The following is a 20,843-nucleotide window of genomic DNA, read 5'->3' on the forward strand; positions in this document are numbered from 1 at the left end:
AAACAGGGCAATTGCCCTGGGCCCCCATACTATAGGGGATACCAAAACCTGCTTCAAGCTAAAGGAGGGCATAGGCTGAAGGCCAGCTTTTGGGCCCCCTTCCCGGTTTCTGCCCTGGGCCCCTGAATGTCTACCACCAGCCCTGGGTGGGAGGGGGGAATGCCCCTCTCTTCCTTACACCTATGCTAGGCTGAGCCCCTGCAGAAGCTCATTACCTTAGCAGCTTGGCCCGAGGACCAGCTTGAGGAACTTCCACTGCTGCTAGATCCTGACCTGCAACGCAGAAATTAAGATTGAAATGTGTTTCCTATTTTCTTATTAATGGCCACTAAAAATGAACATGATTGTGCAAGTCAGTAAAAAGGCCCATAACATGTAGTATTCGTGAGTGTCCTGAAACTTGCAAATATATTTTCAAATTCTTGTATCATAATATTGATATTTTCAAACTGTGCCCAAACCCTATCTAGGAGAGAGTGCAGTAATATAATCATTGCTTTAAGTAAGCAACTACAAGTAGTTAATATTCAGTGGTACAATGAAAGAATCCTTCATGTTCTCACAAAGGAATTTTATGAGGTCTTCAGGATACCAGAAGTAGATTCCTCTTTTTGAAAAGAAGAATGAATTTCTAACAAACTAAAATTTGGATGGCCATGTAACTCCATGTCAAAAGAAGAAGACAAATCAATGCCATCTATTCCATTCCATGCAAGGAGATGGATCCCTGTTTTTACAACAGCCTGCATGAAGTGGGACAAAGCTGGGGCTTGCTCAGCAAGCTGTATATAGTCATGAGAGCCATGTTCAAACTTCTTGGCTAGTTTAGTCTGGTTGCACCTAGGCCACTGTGCCTTGCCTGACATGGACTGGCAAGTGACAATCCTACAAGACAATTGATATTACTTTAATAGCTTAGGTAAGGGGGACTGGTTTGGGTCTGACTGGGAATTTACATGCACGTCTACCCAAAGTGGACTGTATTGGCCATTGGCTACATCTGCTGTCATTTACTATGGGACAAATATTGAGTGCTCACAGCCATGGACTTTGCTGCTTCTGAAGAAATAGCAGTCAAATGGTGTTGATATTGAGTTTGAATGCTTTGTGTCTGTGTGTATATGAAAGAAAAAAAAAATCATACATGGTTCAGTTTATTTATGTGCCCTAATCAAATTTATAACTTAAAATGTATTGGGGTTGTTATTCAGGAGGAATCCAGATCCTACCTGGGTAAGTTTTATTGACTGGATCCGTACTTGGAATTTTCAGTGACATTAATATTTATTCGGACTCCCGTGACACTATCTGGGTACTGCTGAGGCGGCTGAAGGACAGAGCCAGGAGTTACCTGGTTAATGGTGGTATGCAGTCCACTAAACTGGCTAACCGTTTGGATACAGTTTGGACAGCAAAGAGGCTGAATACCTCCAGTACACAGATAAGTACTAGCAGCAACTTTATTCAGCAGTGGTATCCAGGTACAGCCCAGCGCTCAATAACTGGGAATAAAAAGCCTATGGCAGATGGCGTTTAAAAAGTACTGTCTGACACGGGCTGAATATTCACCCAATTATGTTTTCCTAAATAATGCAGGTAAAAATAAATGGGTCAATATTTAACACCTCGGTCTGCATGTTTTAAAAATGTCCACTCCGGTATTTAACTATAAGCTATTTGGATAGTGGCCGGTGCTGAAAATCAGGATATAGCTGTCAGCGCAGGTGGTGTCCGAATAGTGGCGATATTTGGTCCTGCTATCTAGATAACTATCCTGATGATGTAGGGCGACCTTATTCCCGCCTGAATCATTTCTCAAACTTCTCATGCTCCACCCATGCACCACCCTGCACTCTCCAGGTAGGGGATAAGTCTCTATAGGTCACATAAAGTTAGGCACCAGGATGAGGCAATTATATAATTGCATTATAGAATACTAGCATAAGTCTGAAGGACACACCGAACTTTAGGGCCGTTTTACTAAAGGGTTGGCAAGTGGCAATGGACTTGCCGCACGCCAATCCGGAACGACTGCCAGGCTACTGCAGGAGCCCGGCGGTAGTTCCCACCTCCAACACACACATTTCCGGCGCTCCAGCAATATTTTCTATTTATGTACTGCGGTGGTTACCACCAGGTTAGCGCAGGAGCCCTTACCCCCCCCCCCCCCCCCAAAAAAAAATAGCCACGCAGTAAATGGTTCATTTACCACATGGCCATTTCTTGTCGAGAGAGAAAAAAAGTCAGCCTTTTACCTGCTGCGGTAAAATGGGGCCTCAGCACACATAAAAATCATGAGCTGACGCTAGCACAGGCCCCCTTTTAACTGCAGCTTAGTAAAAGGACCCTTTAGGCACAAGCTCTTAACTCAAAGGCTACAGTAGTCAAACTGGAGAAGAGCTTCTTAAATATCAGGTCCAAATGAAACCATACCACCAAAGAAGGGCAGCCACGTGAGCTTAGGTTTCATTGCGATAACATTGGAATGAAATTTAGGAACTGAAAGGATTATTTTTCTAATAGTGCCTTTTGCTTACCCTCCCTGGTCCATCTAGCAGGCGTCGGTAGGTCTCAATCTCCTTCTCCAGCGGGTCTTGATGTCTAGCAGCTGTTCATAGTCCGAGCTCTGTTGCTCCATGTCTGCTCTTATGGCTGCCAGTTGCTCCTCAATGCTGCTAATCGTAGCCTGCATCTGCGCAATCTGAAGACAGAAGCGCCCTTCTGTTTCCGCTAGGGTTTCTTCCAGAGTTTTTTTCTGTCAATGCATAGAGAAGAGGAAGAGGAAGATGCCCATTCAAACAGATAAGCACAATTTTTGCCCATGAGATATATAGATTGTATGCTCACCAAGCATGGATAATGTTTCCTATAGCCATTACATTTTCAATAGTGAATCTTTTTCAGTATGAGCCTCTCAACTCCTAGAAAAATGCTTTACCAAAGTAACTTAAAAAAGTAAAGAATGGCCATAAAGAACTTAAAGGAAACTTCAGAAAATGCATAATAAAAAAAAAAATGCCCAGTTAAAATAAGAAAAGCTCAGAACATAACGCAGAGTAGCATGTAAATCAGTTCTTCTGCATTCCTTTGCATCCTTGCAGTAGTGTACTGGAGTTCAGAAATTTCTGGAAGAGTTTAAAATTGACGAAAGACATGCTGCTGGGAAAAGGTAATACTACAGCTCTATCACATCTGAAGAAGAAGGGACCTGAGTGGTCTTGAAAACTCATGTGCTATTCCACCTTTTTTTGGTTAGCACTTGTCGATTCATGTAAACAGAGCATTTGGGTCTAGTTCAATCTATCTGTTCATTCGAAGGGATGAGAATTTCAGCTATAGGGGTTGGAAAGGTGGAATATAGACCAACCCTACTGAACATGATCAATCTAACAAGAGTGAGGTAATTTTTAATGGAGTCCAGTCAAAACTGCTAGAAAATGCGTGCACAAGCGTTGCTTTTCATGCCCTCCTCTGCTAGCCTGCTTACAAAGGCTTCATTTTTCAAAAACTTTGCATTACAAAAGCTGTCTAAAGTGAGTTGGCACATACATGGGCAAGTAATGACTGCAGCTCTATCTCCAAAGCCTGAAGAGAACGCCTGAGGTCTGTCATTTCGGTTTTGCTGGTCTGACCTTGCTGAAGGTTGCTCGAAATCTGTTGTTTCAGGTCACCGCTCTGAGAGGACAAAAGAAAAGAAATTAAATTTCTTGATAATAAAATGGGTTTCTGCTATCAATTTTGCCTGATAGAGTAGGCCAGACAGAATCACCCACCCTTTTGTGGAACTGCTCTTCAGCTTCTCTGCGGTTCTTCTCAGCTAAACCTTCATACTGAGCTCTCATGTCATTCAGGATCTTGGTAAGATCAATACCTGCTGCGGCATTCATCTGTACATCTATATCTCCAACAGGGGTTCCTTTCAGACCTTTCACCTCCTGGAAACAGAGAAAGGAAAATGTCTTTAAATGCAGGCATGCAGTGCCAAACAGAGAATTTTTTTTTTCATTACCAGGTATTATTGTCTTATCCAGGAGCTTTGATCTTCTGTTGGAGGACAAGTAATGAAATATCACAGTTTGTCGATAATATAACATATACAACATAAGGAACCTTGAAATCGTGCACTTGTCAAGTTACATACCCAGCCTTCCAAGACAGGAAGCCTAGAGCTAACGACAGAGGGATGGTGCCAAGGATCTTGATTTGAATTGGGGGGGGGGGGGGGCAAACAGTGAGCAATTAACATGCTCCAGGCATTGGAGAGCCCAGTCATAGTACTGGGGCATTAATCCCATCCACTACTCAACCAGTACGCAAATTTAAAGAAATGCATAAACCAATCATGATAGGATTGGCTTTACCATTAGAAAGGGTAGGTGCTTGCCTAGACATCAACTTCTGGGGTGTGGAAGAGAGCAGCTGCAGTCAAAGACAATCGGATCTTCTCTAAATCACTAAAGGCTTGGCTATTTGGTCATATAAATGAGTAGTCATGTTTATTGGATTTCAGATTTGCTGATTTTCTGTTTTCTAATGTGTTGGTCCCAGATTTAATGATGTTGTGTTATGTTATATTTTATGCTACTGTAAGGTTTGGAACATTGAAAACTGCCAAGCATGATCTACCAGGGATTCTCAACCCAGTCCTCGGGACACACCCAGCCAGTCAGTTTTTCAGGATATGCAAGAAATAAATTTGCATGCACTACCCCCCATTGTATGAAGCTCTCTCTCAATGCTAAATAGTAGTAGTAGTAGTCTCAATGCATACTCATTGTGGGTATCCAGAAAACCTGGCTGGCTGGCTGTATCCTGAGGACTGGGTTGAGACCTCAGGTCTAAACAATAAGTCATGACACTAACGCCCACTAAAACAACCACCTGTGTGTTTTTTATCTTCAGATGGCTTTTGAAAATTGCCCTCATGAGGGATTATTTTTATGTTGTTTCTTATGGGTGCAGAAAGAGGCATTTATAGCACCAGAGAAGTAGGCACAGTTGCCCATTCGGTCACCCCTCCAAAGCCTAAGTCCACATGAGCAGCTGTAAATGATAACAACTGGTTTTTTTTTTAAGTATTTGTATAAACACTGCTCAAGCCTACTAAAATGGCCTCCAAAACATTATAAAAATAGGGGCTGGGTAAGCCTTCAGAGAAGCCACACAGTGACAGCCTTCCACACTGATCCTTTTAAATCAGGGTTTATGGCCTGCTGTTCCACCCACCACCCCTCACATTGTTGTTCTGTTTGAGTGAGTTAATGAGCCTATGGACCTAGGAGAAAACTGGGTGGAAGACAGGGAAGGGATTAAGTAAACAGACATGAGGGCCACTCCCCAGCACCAACATAAGTATTTATTTATTTGGTGGGATTTATTAACGCCTTTATGAAGAGATTCACGCAAGGCGGTGTACAGCAGGAACAGTTTAACATCAAACGTACAATTTTGTTAACAGCAGAACAATAGTAAAATGACCAATATAATACAATAAATGAGGTCAACTTGAAAATGGGAAATGAAACCTAATAATAGGACAAATCAGAAATATACACATTTAACAGCACTGAAATTCAAATAACAGAGATATGATATGATGTCAGCATAATACTCATATTGGGTCAGACCAATGGTCCATGCAGCCCAGAATCCTGCCCCCAACATTGGCCAAGCCAGGTCACAAGCACCTGACAAAAACCCAAACAGTGGCAACAGTCCATGCTATCAATCCCAGGGAAACAGTGGCTTCCCCATGTCCGTCTCAATAGCAGACCATGGATTCTTCCTCCAGAAACCTGTCCAAACCCAGATATGCCAACCACTGTCACCACATCCTCTGGCAAAGAGTTCCAGAGCCCAACCATTCGCTGAGTGAAAAAATATTCCCTCCTATTTGTCTCAAAATACTTCCATGTAACTTTCCTGTGTTTCCATTTTAAAACTCTCCAAAGTGGGGTTCTGGATGGTTCTGACTTCAGAGGAAGAAGCAGCAGGTAAGAAGTATCACTTCCCAATTTTTGCTGCCATAGAAAAGAGGGGGGGGGGGAGTTCTGGTCCCTGTGACCCCATTCTCTTTCTGCCAGCTTGCTTACTTGCCAGGTAAAAAATCTTCCTTGGGAGCCATGGAACCACCCATTTGACAGGCCCCTCCTAATCATGTGGGTCTTAGGCATGTGCCTAGTTTACCTATGCCTTATTCCTGCCCTAGTGAAAGAAGTGGGGTGTCTGCAGATAGGCATATGTCAAGTTCATGGTACCTTTGCTAAGGACAGTTGGGAATATTCCCAATTGGTGCACCAAGAAAACTGTAATATGTGGGTTTTCTTTTTTAAAATGTGCTTAAAGGGAATATTCAATTGCAGTCTAATCTGGGGACTATATTCACCCAATGGCAGTTAGCATTTCTTTAAACGCTGGTTGCATGAACTGACCTGTACATCCAGCGCCAACCCCCATCCAGACACAGCACTAGCACTGCATATCCGAGTCTGGAGTGACCACGGGGGTTACTCAAGTGCCACCAATATTCAGCTATGGTGGCTGTGCAGTTGCCTGTTTACATTAGAAATGCCTCTTTGCTGTCCTAAGATAACCAGATAGCCACTAATATCGGCAGCACCCAGGAGTATCTTGCAAGAAATTAGGAAGTATTCGTACCTCTTCATGGTTTTTCTTGAGGAAGAGCAGTTCCTCAGTCAGGCTCTCCACTTGCATCTCCTGGTGAGACTTAGTCAGGGTCAGCTTCCAGGACTCTGCGCAGACCGTTGATGTCAGCTTCCACGCTCTGGCGCAGCACCAGTTCATTCTCATACCTGACAAGGAAATCAAAAAAGAAAAAAATGATTTAGAATGGAAATAAATTTACCTGCTCTTTTTTTTCCCCCCCTTTTCTAATTCCCAAAAACATCAATTCTGGATTCTCAGCCCTGTGGTGCTGCATGAAATGCAGTATAGAAAATGTTACATGCAAACTTTCCTTTGCTGTTTGAGCTTGCATAAATTTATGGTCATTGGATTTATGGCAATGTTTGCGTTTTCAAATGTTGTTTTGGTGACCTTAATACAAAGCGCTTAGACAGAGAAAGGAGATAGATTTGGCTGCTGTTTTCAGTTTTAAGGAACTCTTCTTTCACATGATGTGGTTTAGACATGTAGTATTATCAAAATAGCTTGTTCCACTTACTTCAGTTTGAAATCATCAGCAGCCAGCCGGGCATTGTCAATCTGTAGAATTATTCGACCATTATCAATAGTAGCATCAATGATCTAGAAGACAGGAGGATGCACAGAGAAAGATGTCAGTGTCTGATGGTACAGACTGACTAATAGTTTTCCTTTCCAGTTTACAAAAACAGCCTCTAAAAAAACACATATTTGCTTGGATAATTGTCTCTCACACATATTAATACAGATTATTTATACATTTAATAATCTCTCTCTCACCTGTCAAAGTTGTAAAAGGAATGGTTATGTTTGGATTTTTCTTTACTCAGGTTGAGCTACATAACTACGTGCAATGGACCAGATGCAAAATTTTGATAATTGTTAAAAGTACCAGTGAAGTATGGTTGATGTCAGTGAGTTATTTTAAATTCATGGGGTCGTTATTTTCATTTGGTTGAATAGCTACTATGTTATAGCTGCTTTTAAAAACAAGGGTTAATATACAGTGATTGCTGTGATTCCTTACCTTTTTGTTGAGATCATCAATAGCTGGTAATATTTGCTGTGTAGTCACGACCCGGCAACCAGTGGATGATCCAGGGCGGTGTTTGTCATACATTCCTGATTTACGTTCCAACTCAGTATTGCCTCCCCAAGGAACGCCACCTTGTCCAGGTAGGCAGCTAGACGGTCATTTAAATTCGCATAGTCTCCTTATCATTACCAGGAAAAAGGCCTTCACCACCAATTACTTGGACACTACCAAAAGACCATCTCCAAATCCATACCACAAATCCAGCTTGGTCAAAGCCAAAGCCAAATCCAGCTTGGCCAACACCAAATCCAGCCTGGCCAACACCATATCCAGAATGGCCAACAACAGATCCAGCATGGGCAACACCAGATCCAGCCTGCCAACCACCAGATCCAGCTTGCCAACCACCAGATCCAGCTTGCCAACCACCATGACTACCACCAACTCTCAAACTTTGGCTTCCAACATGTCCACCACTACCATCCCTGGCCCACAAACTATCTCTCCATGAGCCCACTTATGCTTACACCTGCTCTCCTAATCGATACACTGCCAGCTTGAAAAGCCATTGTGCCCCAGTATAGATGCACCTTTACCAAGAGTAGAAATGTAGCTCCAGAGGGGAGTGTGATGTGTGGCTAGCCTTTAGCTTTTATATATAAAACTGGAAGGGTGTGTCAGTCCAATTTCCTTTAGTGCCAGCTTATTATCTCTTGCCTATAGATCAATTATCATTATAATAAGCTTATTTGTACATTTGCCCTTAGGATGTTCATTATTATTGGCTGTAACATGGGTGCAGCAGCAGCGTGAAACTTTTGCTATATATCGCCTTCCCTAGTCTGATTATGGGGAAGCTGAGTAATTCTATTTTTAGCATTCATGTCATTATTTCATCCACACATGCTTGCAGTCATCTTTCTTTATCCACCCTTTCTATTTTGGCACTAGTCTTTATCTCATATTCCAAGCCGGTGCATGTTAATCAAGTTTTCCCAACCAGCATTTCAGCGGATTCTTTTTCCCAGACAAAATTTCATGCCCTCTTCACAATGCAAGCGAATGATAAATAATGGTTCTTAGTGCTTGAAAATTGCTTGCCATGAACATAAATCATGATACGATTTTCAGGGCCTTCAATTTTGAAAATGTAACATTACATAGGTAGCTTTCTTTAACGAGTATTAACTGCAAATTTCTGACTACAATGGGACCTGCACTGTATCATAGGGTCTCATTTTCAAAGCACTTAGACATTCAAAGTTCCATAGGTTACTCACGGAACTTTGTAAGTCTAAGTGCTTTGAAAATACGCCTCGCACACTACTATTTCTGCCTGTGACTATTGGGGATTAAAACAATGCACGTGTTGAAAATCGAAGGTACATAGGTAGTTATTTTCCTGCCCAATCTAAACATAGTCGAAGAACTCATCTTTTTTAAGTTAAAGAAGTATGCATATCGTGAACTTCAGAACCCTGTGCTTTGAGCAGGAGGGTTTCATTTAGAACAATCAAATGTCTTTGAAACTGTGCTCCCCGTGGTAGAACAAGCAGTGAACTGCTGTTCAATTTTACTTGTAGTTTGTATATTATTTGCTATAGCTCCTTTCATGAACTTCAGTTAAAGCGGTTTGCAAAGTTCATCAACATTTGAGTTAAAGGCGAGGGTACAGACATAATCTTTAAAAAACTAAGGGAAACATTAATACAAAGAGAATCAGGCAAGAACTGAGAGGAATACTTAGTCCAGGTAGCCCTGAAAGCCTTAGTGAAAAGAAAAAGTATCCTCATGCTAAAGCTGCTGACTGCTGCAGGTTGAATCTAACTGACACGCAATTTCTTGTTGGGCCCTCATTGCATTCGATTTTTCCTCACAGTCTCGTTGGTTCTGTTACCTACTGCCTGGTACACTTACAACATTAGTCTTTTTAAAGGCTTGATTTGGTTTGTTCTTTCTTCAGTTCTTTACTGGCATTGACAACATACAGACTCCTGAGGCAGACGCTGTTCACCGAAACACGGGGTGCCGTGCGAGTCTCATCCTTCATTAAAGAATACCTTAATTATTCATTTCTTGGCTTTTTGGAAGTGTCGTGTTGATCACGTATTTTGTTCTTAACTTTTCTCCTCGTGGCGGATTCAGTTTCCCCACTTTGGTGGTTGCTTTTTGAATCTTACCTAGGCTATGCCGGGCCATGTCTGGGCACCAGCATTGATTATCAGAGTTAGCCGCCAACCTGGAAGTCATGCAGGTGCCAGCCGAATATTCAGCGCCAGCATCGGCACATAACTAAGCGGGCAAAGATAGGACTGCTTTTGTGCTTAAAATCTACTCTAAAGTTTTCAATTTCTCTTGAAGAAGACCCGCTACATAGATAGGGTGGTAGGGAAGAATGTGTCATCAGAAGTTAGAAGGACATGGAGGGGCATAATCGAACGTCGCCGGCGGTTGCTACAGCTGGCTGGAACCGTATTATCAAAAAAAGATGGCTGGGCCATTTTTTTTCAATAATACGGTTTAGCTCGGCCAAATGCCAGAGTTCGCCGGGTTTGAGATGGCCGGTTTTGTTTTTCAGCGATAATGGAAAAAAATGCCGGCGATCCCAACCCGGGACATCCAAGGCATTTGGTTGGGAGGAGCCAGCATTGTTGTGCACTGGTCCCCCTGGACATGCCAGGACATCAACTGGACACCCTAGGGGGCACTTCTACACATTTTTAAAACAACATACAAATACCTCCCAGGTGCATAGCTCCCTTACTTTGTGTGCTGAGCCCCCCAAAAAAAACTCCCCAAACTCTACACCACACCATAGTCCTTATGGGTGAAGGGGGGCACCTATATGTGGGTACAGTGGGTTTTAGGGCGTTTGGAGGGCTCAACACTTACCACCCTGTAACAGGTAGGGAGGGGGGGGGGGGGGATGGGCGTGGGTCCACCTGCCTGAAGTCCACTGCAACCAACATAAACTGTTCCAGGGAATGCATACTGCTGTCAGGGATGGGCCTGACATTGAGGGCTGGCATACAGGCTGGCAAAAAGGTTTTTTTTAGTTTAGTGTTTTAGTGTGGGAGGGGGTTGGTGACCACTGGAAGAGAGTACGGGGAGGTCATCCCCATTCCCTCCGGTGGTCAGCTGGTCAGTTCGGGCACCTTTTTGAGGCTTGGTCATGAAAATAAAAGGACCAAGTAAAAGCGGCGAAATACATGATTACTGCTCCTTTTTTTCCATTATCCGCAAAAGACGGCCATTGGTAGCCAGCCCATGCCCGCCCATGTCCAGCCTTTGCTTTGTCGCCAACACGCCCCTTGAACTTTCGCCAGCTTGGCGACGGGGGAAAAGCGCGGCGATGGTGTCAAAAAAGCAGCTTTCGATTATACGATTTCGCCGCTTTTGCGAGATCGCCGGCCATCTCCCAATTATGTCGGAAGATCGCCGGCGATCACTTTCGAAAATAAGCCTGAAAGACTAACTGTTGTGTTCTAGTTGGTCGATTCCAGTACAAAAGGCCTTATGAGAGAGAACAACAAGATTGCTCTTGGAAAACAGAGCCATAACAGAAAGCCTGTTTTCTAGTTTAATCACAGGGGGGTCACTCAAGTGTGGAGAGTAAAAACACACAGTTATGTGATGTGACTGAACACTGCAGCTTGATAACTCAAATCATAAATAATATATAGCAAGGGAGGAGCAACTTTCCAAATTAGCCCGAGAAAGGGAGAAAGGCAGTCCCCACACAATTTCCGATGGAAATATGGCTGGTGGTAGAAAGTGTGTACTTCTGTGGCAGTTTAACGTTTTGCACTTAAAAGTACTGGTGCAAATTTCAAGTGAAATCAGCACATATACTTTCTCTCGCCCGACATAATCCACAGTTTCTCTGGGAAGAAAACAGTTCACACACTTCTACCTGCATTAAATAAGGAGAATAATTTTCAAATCCTGTTTGTGTGGTGAACATGTTTGTGCCTGCCTGTGATCTTTCAAACATTGCCCTATCAAATAGCATATTATTTCAATATTAGCCCACCCTAATAATCCCCCCCCCCCCCACTTAAACACTAAAAAACCCAGTAAAATTTAATCTTAAAGTCAAATTTAGATACCTCTCAATAATCGCCCACTCCCCCGGAATTTGCAGTAACCAGAATTGCTCTCCTCCACCCCCACCCCCGTGATGATTGGTTATGGAGCTGGACTGGTGTGGAGCCTTGATCATGAACAGATGCTCAAGGCCCCTCACTGGCCCAGTACCATGACACTGAGAAGAGGTAAAAAAAGCAATTTGTTTATCACGGTGGTAGATGGTGGAGATTGGAGGAGAGCAATGAGGAGGATGAGGAGAAATGGTGGTCATCACTGACAGGAAGGGTGGAGAGCAGAAATGGTACCTCCATTAATAGCCCACCCTGGACTTTAGAAGCCCACAGTTTGTAATAATAGTCTGGACGTTTATTAGAAACAATACGGTATATACCTAGTGAACAATAGTATCTGTCTTTTTGTAGGTGATATCTATTAAAATACGAAGGAGGGAATTTTGGAAGCTTTGCTCTCCTTTTGCACCTTTAAAAGAATGGAGTTACATATAGAAACCAGCATGTATGTGTAAGTAGCAATTCTAGAAAAGTCACTACTCATATATACTGTATATATATATCCAGGAAATGTCCCCACTGGCAGGAAAATGTCCCCATGGCATTCATGGTACATTTGCGGTCAAATAACACATAGTTGTGATAGCTTCCTAAGGGTCCCTTTACTAAGCTGTGTAAGTGTCTACGCATGCCCAACAAGCGCCAAAATGGAGTTACCGCCCGGCTACTGCATGGATCATGTGGTAATCTCATTGTGGTGCGCGGTGATACGCGTGCCTGAAAAAATAATTTTTATTTTCGGACGCGCACATTGGACGCATGCTAAGGGCATTTGACATGCTAGGTCATTACCCGATTTCCGTGTGAGACTTTACGATAGGTCAATGGCTGGCGGCAGGGGAGTAGCCAGATGGCCAATTTTGGGTGGGCCTGAGCCCAAGGTGGGTGGGCATGGAATTGGCCCTCCTCCAGTTTGTTCTATCTCCACCCCTCCCTTCCCACAAACCCCAAATATTAAATGTTTGAGCTGGCGGCGGAGATCCCCAAACCCTGTCAGCTGAAGATTTCCTCCTCCTCCTCGAGCAGCCGGCACTCTTCCAAATGGCAGCCAGCAGCACTTGCCTCAAACTGATGCTGCTGCGGCAGGCCGTGCATGCTCAGTGCTTTTGCATGTGCAAAACCTGAGCATGTGTAGAAGGGCTGGTCTCAGCTTCAGCTCAAAAGAGCTGCTGGATGCCCAAGGAAAGAAAATCTTCAGCTGGCTAGATTTGGAGATCCCCACCAGCCTCAGCAAGAGTGTCACAATTTGGGTGGGGCCTGAGTCCAAAGTGGGTGGGCCCTGGCCCACCCAGGCCCACCTGTGGCTACGCCACTGGCTGGCGGTAATGTCTCAGACTCAAAATGGGCGCGCGGCAATTTTCATTTTGCCGCACGCCCATTTTCAACAAAAATATTAAAAGGCATTTTTCACAGGTGTGCTGAAAAAATAATTCTGCGCGTGCCCAAAGTACGCGTCTACACTACCGCAGGCCATTTTTCAGCACACCTTTGTAAATGGCCCTGAATGAAAAGTCCATAAGCCATGATTAAGATGGACTTGGGGAAACCCCACTGCTTATTCTAGGATAAGTAGCATAAATGTATTGTACTGTTTTGGGATCTTGCCAGGTACTTTTGACCTGGATTGGCTACTATTGGAAACAGGATGCTGGGCTTAATGGACTTCGGTCTGTCCCAGTATGGCAACACTTATGCACTTATGACTAAGTTCTTGTTTGTGCCTGGGCTTGGGAGGAGAGCTCAAGGGGGGGAACTGTGCTTACCTCACGGATTCAAAGCCACCTCGAAATGCCAAATTTCCAGTATGGCTCCTTAATCAGATGTGCAGGTTTGCAAAATTCCACAACTTACCGGCATAAGTCACAAAATTACTGCTTATCCCCCAGATTCTATTAAAGTTTGCCTAAATTTGTGGGTGCAGAGCCCAGATACGCAGCAAATTTTGGTGCTAACAATTAGAGTTAATTGGCACTAATTTGGATTTACATGCACATCTACTTTATGCCCTGTTCTATAACGTTGCATGCCCAAAGAGGGGCATAATCGAAAGGGGCACCTGGCGAAGGGGTGGGGAAACCCGTAATATCGAAACAAGATGGGTGTCCATCTTTCATTTCGATAATACGGTCAGGGACGCCCAAATCTTAACATTTAGGTCGCCTTAGAGATGGTCGTCCTTAGAGATGGTTGTCCCTGATTTTCAGCGATATTGGAAACCGAGGACTCCCATCTTAGAAACGACCAAATCCAAGCCATTTGGTCGTGGGAAGAGCCAGCATTCATAGTGCACTGGTCCCTCTGACATGCCAGGACACCAACCGGGCACCCTAGGGGGCATTGCAGTGGACTTCAGAAATTGTGCCCAGGTGCATAGCTCCCTTACCTTGTGTGCTGAGCCCCCCAACCCCCCCCAAAACCCATTCCCCACAACTGTACACCACTACCATAGCCCATAGAGATGAAGGGGGGCACCTAGGTGTGGGTACAGTGGGTTTATAGTACCATGGAGCTGGGCATGATATTTGAGGCTGGCATAGAGGCTGAAAAAATATTTTTTGAGGGTGGGAGGGGGGTTAGTGACCACTGGGGGAGTAAGGGGAGGTGATCCCCAATTCCCTCCGGTGGTCATCTGGTCATTTAGTGCACATTTTTGTGGCTTGGTCGTAAAAAAAAAAGGACCAAGTAAAGTCGTCCAAGTGTTCGTCAGGGACGCCCTTCTTTTTTCCATTATCGGTCAAGGACGCCCATGTGTTAAGCACGCCCCAGTCCCGCCTTCACTATGCCTCCAACATGCCCCCGTGAACTTTGGTCGTCCCTGCGACGGAAAGCAGTTGAGGACACCCAAAATCGGCTTTTGATTACCGATTTGGGCAACCTTGTGAGAAGGACGCCCATCTTGCGATTTGTGTCAAAAGATGGGTGTCTTTCTCTTTTGAAAATAAGCCTGAAAGTGTCTCACGTATAACCCAAAAGGGGGGTGTGGTCATAGGAAGGTCAGGGACATTCCAAATATGTAGCTGCAATGCTATAGAATACCGGGATTCTGCTTCCAACTTATGTGCCAGGATTTACACCAGGATTGAACAGGCAGAAGTCCTCATGTCCAGAATTGGGTGCAGGAATCTGCTCTAAGCGCTATTCTGTAAAAGGCATTCAGCCTGGAGCACTCTTTACTGAAAAGCACTTGCTGGAGATTTTTCCCAGTGCCATTTGTAGAAATTTCCCCCTATGTGCCAGACTCTATAAAATTCCATGAAAAAAATATGCCTATCTGTATTCTGTAAAGTACGCCTAAATTTTATAGAATAGGCTTAAATTTCCACGTGGTCTATAGAATACGTTGAGAGCCTCTCCACACAACCAAATGTAGTCACGACCATTTACACCATGATTTATTCAATCAATGTTCAATGTTGCCTTCGGCACCTAACCTGATACCTCTCAAGGAACCTAGACTGCCCCAATTTGACTGCCACTACTTGATTGTCTGTACATTTGTCCATTAGATTGTAAGCTGTCAAAGCAGGGACTGTCCTTCTATGTTATATTGTACAGCGCTGCGTAACCCTAGTAGCACTTTAGAAATGTCAAATAGTAGTAGTAGTAGTAGTAGTAGTAGTAAATCCCGACCCCTAAATTAGGCACAGAGCAGGTGTATTCTATAACAAGGCGCATAGGTTTTAGAAATGCCCATGCCCCACCCATAGCAACACCCTCTTTCAACTATGCGCATCACGTTACAAAATATGCTTAGTGACTTGTTCGTGTAAATTTTAACTAATGCCAATTAGTGTTGCTAATTGCTTGTTCACATCCAATTAACAGTGCTAATTAGCTAGTTAACCAATTAAGTCATGCGCATTATTATAGAATATGCTTCTATTTCTGTACGGAAATTAAGACGCGATATATAGAATCTGGCAGAATATGTGTACTTAGCGCAAATTACACATGCAGAGCCCCACATGATGGCACTCATTTGGAACATTTCCTTTTGAGATTTGGCTTTTTTAAATGTGTATCTTGCTATATCCATGTACTTCTTTGATGAGGCTACATGTATTTTACAGAAGACTGCATTTTCTAAAATGCTAATGCGTTTTTAAACACACAGTGGTCAATATTGAGACCAATGTCTGGTTACCTTCACCACATAAAATTGGGAAAGTCTTATTTCTGCCCTAACTTTATATAATTAGGGGTTTCTTAACCACCTTTATGAAGAGATTCACCCAAGGCGGTGTACAGCAGGTACAGTTTAACACAAAACTTACAATTTTGTTAACAGCATAACAATAGTAAAAATGACCAAATATAAACATAAATACAAAATAAAAATAATAATAGGACTACCATGAAACAGGATGAAAAATATACACATTTAACAGCACCGAATAAGCATAATATTACTGAAACATCTACAAAGCACACATTAGAGCATTCAAATAAGATAGATATGATGATAATGATTTTCTACAATACAGTTTACCATGCAGCCAAGGGGCTAAGTGCAGCTATATAGATGGGGACAAGATGGGTTGCTCAGAGTCAGTTGGGATAAATAGATGGGTGGCTAAACTCAAGGCAAGTTCTTTGTACAGTTAAACAAGATATAAGGAACTGGTCTAAGTTACGGTGTGTGTAGCAAGCTAGTCCAGGTGCAGAGAGGTATATAGTCAGTCAAGTTTCTAGTTGGTTAGAGGGCTGAATATCTCCACTAACCAGTTAGGTGGCTACTCTACCCCAACTCTGCCTCCGGCCTGCCCCTAACCTTGCTAGTTAGGGGTTGGCCTTTAAAAGACAATATTCAGTGGTAGTTTCTGGTTAAGTGCTGCTGAATATTGCTGCATAGTCCTTGACAAATGATTTAAATGGCTAGGAGCTCTGAAAATCAGGCCCACAGACTTAAATGTCCACTTTAGACCAAGGGTCTGCAATAAGTTGATTAGCATGAGTTAAAATTTCTACTGTGCGTTAGTTAACTAATTTTCATTCAAATGCGTGTGTGAAAGAAACCAAAACAGTCCAGAAATTGTGAAAGAACCCCTGCTAAGTGGTACAGCTGATGTAGTGCTACAGTGATACTAAAAAGAGTCCAAAGAGTAGGGTAGACTGGCTCTTCCAAAAACAACAAAGGAGACGCTCACTCAAAATTATGATTTTTATTGCAAGTAACCAAACAACACAGCTGCCGAGTTTCGGCGCAAAAGCACCCGCTTCAGGAGTCTTATGGTGTAGGTTATGCAAAGGAAAAAGGTATTTCCAAAACCAAATACAACCATGAGCAAATTATGGTTATCCAAGGTGTATGGTAAACACTTTCAACAAATGTCAGCATAAGTCGAAAGAAAAGTGATGCTCCATAGTAATGCTGGAAAGAAGACTTAACCCCTATCGTCCATCTGTGGAACTCAGACCTTCATTGCCATGCGAACTGCTGGAACAAAGTCCTCTTCCCTGATAGTCTGCATATGCATCTGTACCCAACACCGAAGAGCCAAAGTGACACTCAGGAGTCGATATTCAGCCTCTGCGGTAAGAAAACTTAACTTTACCTGGAGCTTTTATTCCGCTTACACCCAAACGTTTGGGAGCAGATTACAATAAGAAATCCAGTAACAGTAACTAGGAAGTAATGCAATATCAATCTCTAAGGTCGACCTAAATGTTGAGATTTGGCCGTCCCCGACTGTATTATCAAAACGAAAGATGGACATCCATCTTGTTTCAATAATACAGGTTTCCCCGCCCCTTCGCCAGAAAGTCCTTAGAGATGGACTCCCTTAGAGATGGTCGTCCCCATTCGATTATGCCCCTCAGTGTGTGCTTAGGTTGAATGGGAAGACCCTCAGAAGCGTTCCAGAATTTCTGGAATAGTTATAGAGGGTGGATGAACGTTCTCATTCACTGCCTCTCCCACCCATGTGACTCTACCAAAGGTGTAATACAAACTCCCGTATCATAACCTATTACTTAATACCATGTAGACAATATCTTACTAGAAATATCTTACTAGTACTACCTTACTGATAATGTCCCATTTATAAACATACTCCACTTGATATTTAGTGCTATTTAACTGGTCAGAACGGATGGTGACCGGTTAAATAGCATTTAACCGGCTATCCTCCGCTGAATATCCATGGTTAGCACCTGGCGAATAACTGGCTATATATTATGTGATATAACCGGCTATCCACCAATTTTAAAACCGGGTTTGGCGGTCATATTGGCTTAGCCGGTTAAATTTAAACCGGCCAAAAAAACTCTGGAAATTCAATGCCGGTCACTGGAAATGGCCCAGGATTGAATATCCGGGTTCAGTGCAGATCGCCGTCTGTCTTCCGTGGTCTGAATATCGGGGCCACTGTGTAACGTTCAACATTCAAAATAACAAATGTAGCACTCTAGCTGATAAAATATAAATCTATAAAAGTCCAGCACTTATCTTAATGCTGCCAGATGTAAACTCTCCTACCCAGCAGTGCTGCAACACAATGCTCTTCTTTATGCGATGAAGCAGAATGCAGCTCCCCTCATAAATGCCTCATATTATTGTCTTCATGGTATTAAGTAATAGGTTATGATACAGGAGTTTGTGTTATACCTTTGGTAGAGTCATATGGGTGATTATGATATAGTGGGAAACCAAGGGATCCTTTTACTAAGGTGTGCTGAAAAATGGCCTGCGGTAGTGTAGAGGCATGTTTTGGGCGCAGACAGAATTATTTTTGAGCGCACCTACAAAAAATGCCTTTTTAAAAACTTTTGCCGAAAATGGACGTGCGGCAAAATGAAAATTGCCGCACGTCCATTTTGGGTCTGAGACCTTACCGCCAGCCATTGACCTAGCAGTAAAGTCTCACACGGTGACTGGGCGGTAATGACCTATGTGCGCCAAATGCCACTTGGCTCACGACAGACACGCGTAGCAAAAAGTAAAAATGATTTTTCGGTCGCGTGTATCGGCCGTGTGCCAAAAATGAAATTACTGCAAGAGCCACACGACAGCCGTGCAGTAACTCTATTTTGGCGCAAGTTGGGCGCACGTAGATGCTTACGCAGCTTAGTAAAAGGGCCCCCCAGTGAATGAGAAAACATGTCCACCTTCCATAGCAATTACAGACGTTCTAGAATGCTGCATGGTGAGTTATTCTTCTGAGGGTCTTTCCAGTGGCATACTAAGGGCGGAGCGGTGGTCTGCCCAGAGTGTAAATCAAAAGGGGGTGCTCCGCTCCGGCTGCTCCAGTCCCTGTATTCAGGCTGCCACTGCTGCCACTCCTCTGGCCGGTTCCATGCTTTACTTAAGCCTCCACCCCTGCTGGGCCACCGCTGTTGCCTCTCCTCTCTTCTGGCCAGTTCCATGCTTTACTTAAGCCTCCACCCCTGCTGGGCCACCGCTGTTGCTTCTCCTCTCTTCTGGCCAGTTCCATGCTTTACTTAAGCCTCCACCCCTGCTGGGCCACCGCTGTTGCCTCTCCTCTCTTCTAGCCAGTTCCATGCTTTACTTAAGCCTCCACCCCTGCTGGGCCACCGCTGTTGCCTCTCCTCTCTTCTGGCCAGTTCCATGCTTTACTTAAGCCTCTACCCCTGCTGGGCCACCGCTGTTGCCTCTCCTCTCTTCTGGCCAGTTCCATGCTTTACTTAAGCCTCCACCCCTGCTGGGCCACCGCTGTTGCCTCTCCTCTCTTCTGGCCAGTTCCATGCTTTACTTAAGCCTCCACCCCTGCTGGGCCACCGCTGTTGCCTCTCCTCTCTTCTGGCCAGTTCCATGCCTTCTTCCAGCTGCCGCCTCCACCACTGCTACTACTTTTCCTCCTGCAGGGTGGCAAACAAATAAAACCAGGAAGATCGCGGGGTCTGCACTACCCGTGGCTGCTGATCCCTCCTCTTTGATGTCACTTCCAGTTCCATTCTGGAGCAGACCTAGCAGCCTCGGGTAAGGCCACACAATCTTTTTGACATTTTTTTTTTGCCTTTTTCTGTTTGTTTGTTTGTTTGTTTTGCTGCTAGTTTGGAGTGGGAGTGGGAGCAGCAGTATGGTGGGGGGGAGGGTTGGATCAGATAAAAAGGAGAGAGAGGGGACACTGGATGGAAGGGAGAGAAAGAGAGCAGACATGGAAGGGGGAGAGGCAGACAGTGGATGGAAGAAAGGGCAGAAAGAGGGAGAGAGAGAGAGGGAGGGCAGACCATGGATAGAAGGGAGAGAAAGGGCAGATGGAAGGAGCAGAGACAGAGAGGGCAGACGCTGGATGGAAGGGGGAGAGAGAGGGCAGATAGTGATTGGAAGGGAGAGAGAGGGCAGATAGTGGTTGGAGGGGGCAGAGATGGCAGACACTGGATGGCAGGGGCAGGGAGAGAGAGAAGGCAGACGTTGGATGGAAGAGAGAGAGTGAAGAGAAGATGAGGAAAGCAGAAAGCAGAGACAACAACGGTAGATAAAATACTTTTCTTTTTTTTGCTTTAGGATAAATAGTATTGGAACTGTGTTAATAAATGTTTATATATAGAAAATGCAAATAAGGTAATCCTTTTACTGGACTAATTTTAATACATTTTGACTAACTTTTGGAGACCAAAACCCCCTTCCTCAGGACAGGACAGACTACTGTAACAGCAGTATACTGTATTGACCTGAGGAAGGAGGTTTTGGCTGTATTAATATAATAAAATGGTATCTTATTTTCCATATTTGTTTTATTTCTATTTGTTAAATTTGTAAAGTGGTGATTGGTATTTGCTAGTTTTTTTCAAATTTACATCTGCTATCTTTTCCCCCTGCTTACTAAGCAGCGTGGCAATGCCAACATAGCCCATTCATAGGCCTACTTATTGAAAAAGTTCCAAACGGCTCAGAACACTGCGGCGAGACTCATCCTTAGAGAAAGACGCTTTGCTCACGCTGAACCACTGCACTTTAAACTTCATTGGCTACCTGTACAGGAGTGCATTGCTTTCAAGATCTGCTCCTTAACTCCTTAATT

At 43.8% G+C, this 20,843-nt stretch overlaps 1 pseudogene; it reads right to left on the reverse strand.

The window, feature by feature from the left end:
• Nucleotides 1-246: 246 nt before the first annotated feature.
• LOC115481390 lies at nucleotides 247-8,131 on the reverse strand (annotated as a pseudogene).
• Nucleotides 8,132-20,843: the final 12,712 nt, after the last annotated feature.

The sequence above is a fragment of the Microcaecilia unicolor genome, chromosome 12, assembly GCF_901765095.1.
Source record: "Microcaecilia unicolor chromosome 12, aMicUni1.1, whole genome shotgun sequence".
In the NCBI taxonomy this organism is placed as follows: Eukaryota; Metazoa; Chordata; class Amphibia; order Gymnophiona; family Siphonopidae; genus Microcaecilia; species Microcaecilia unicolor.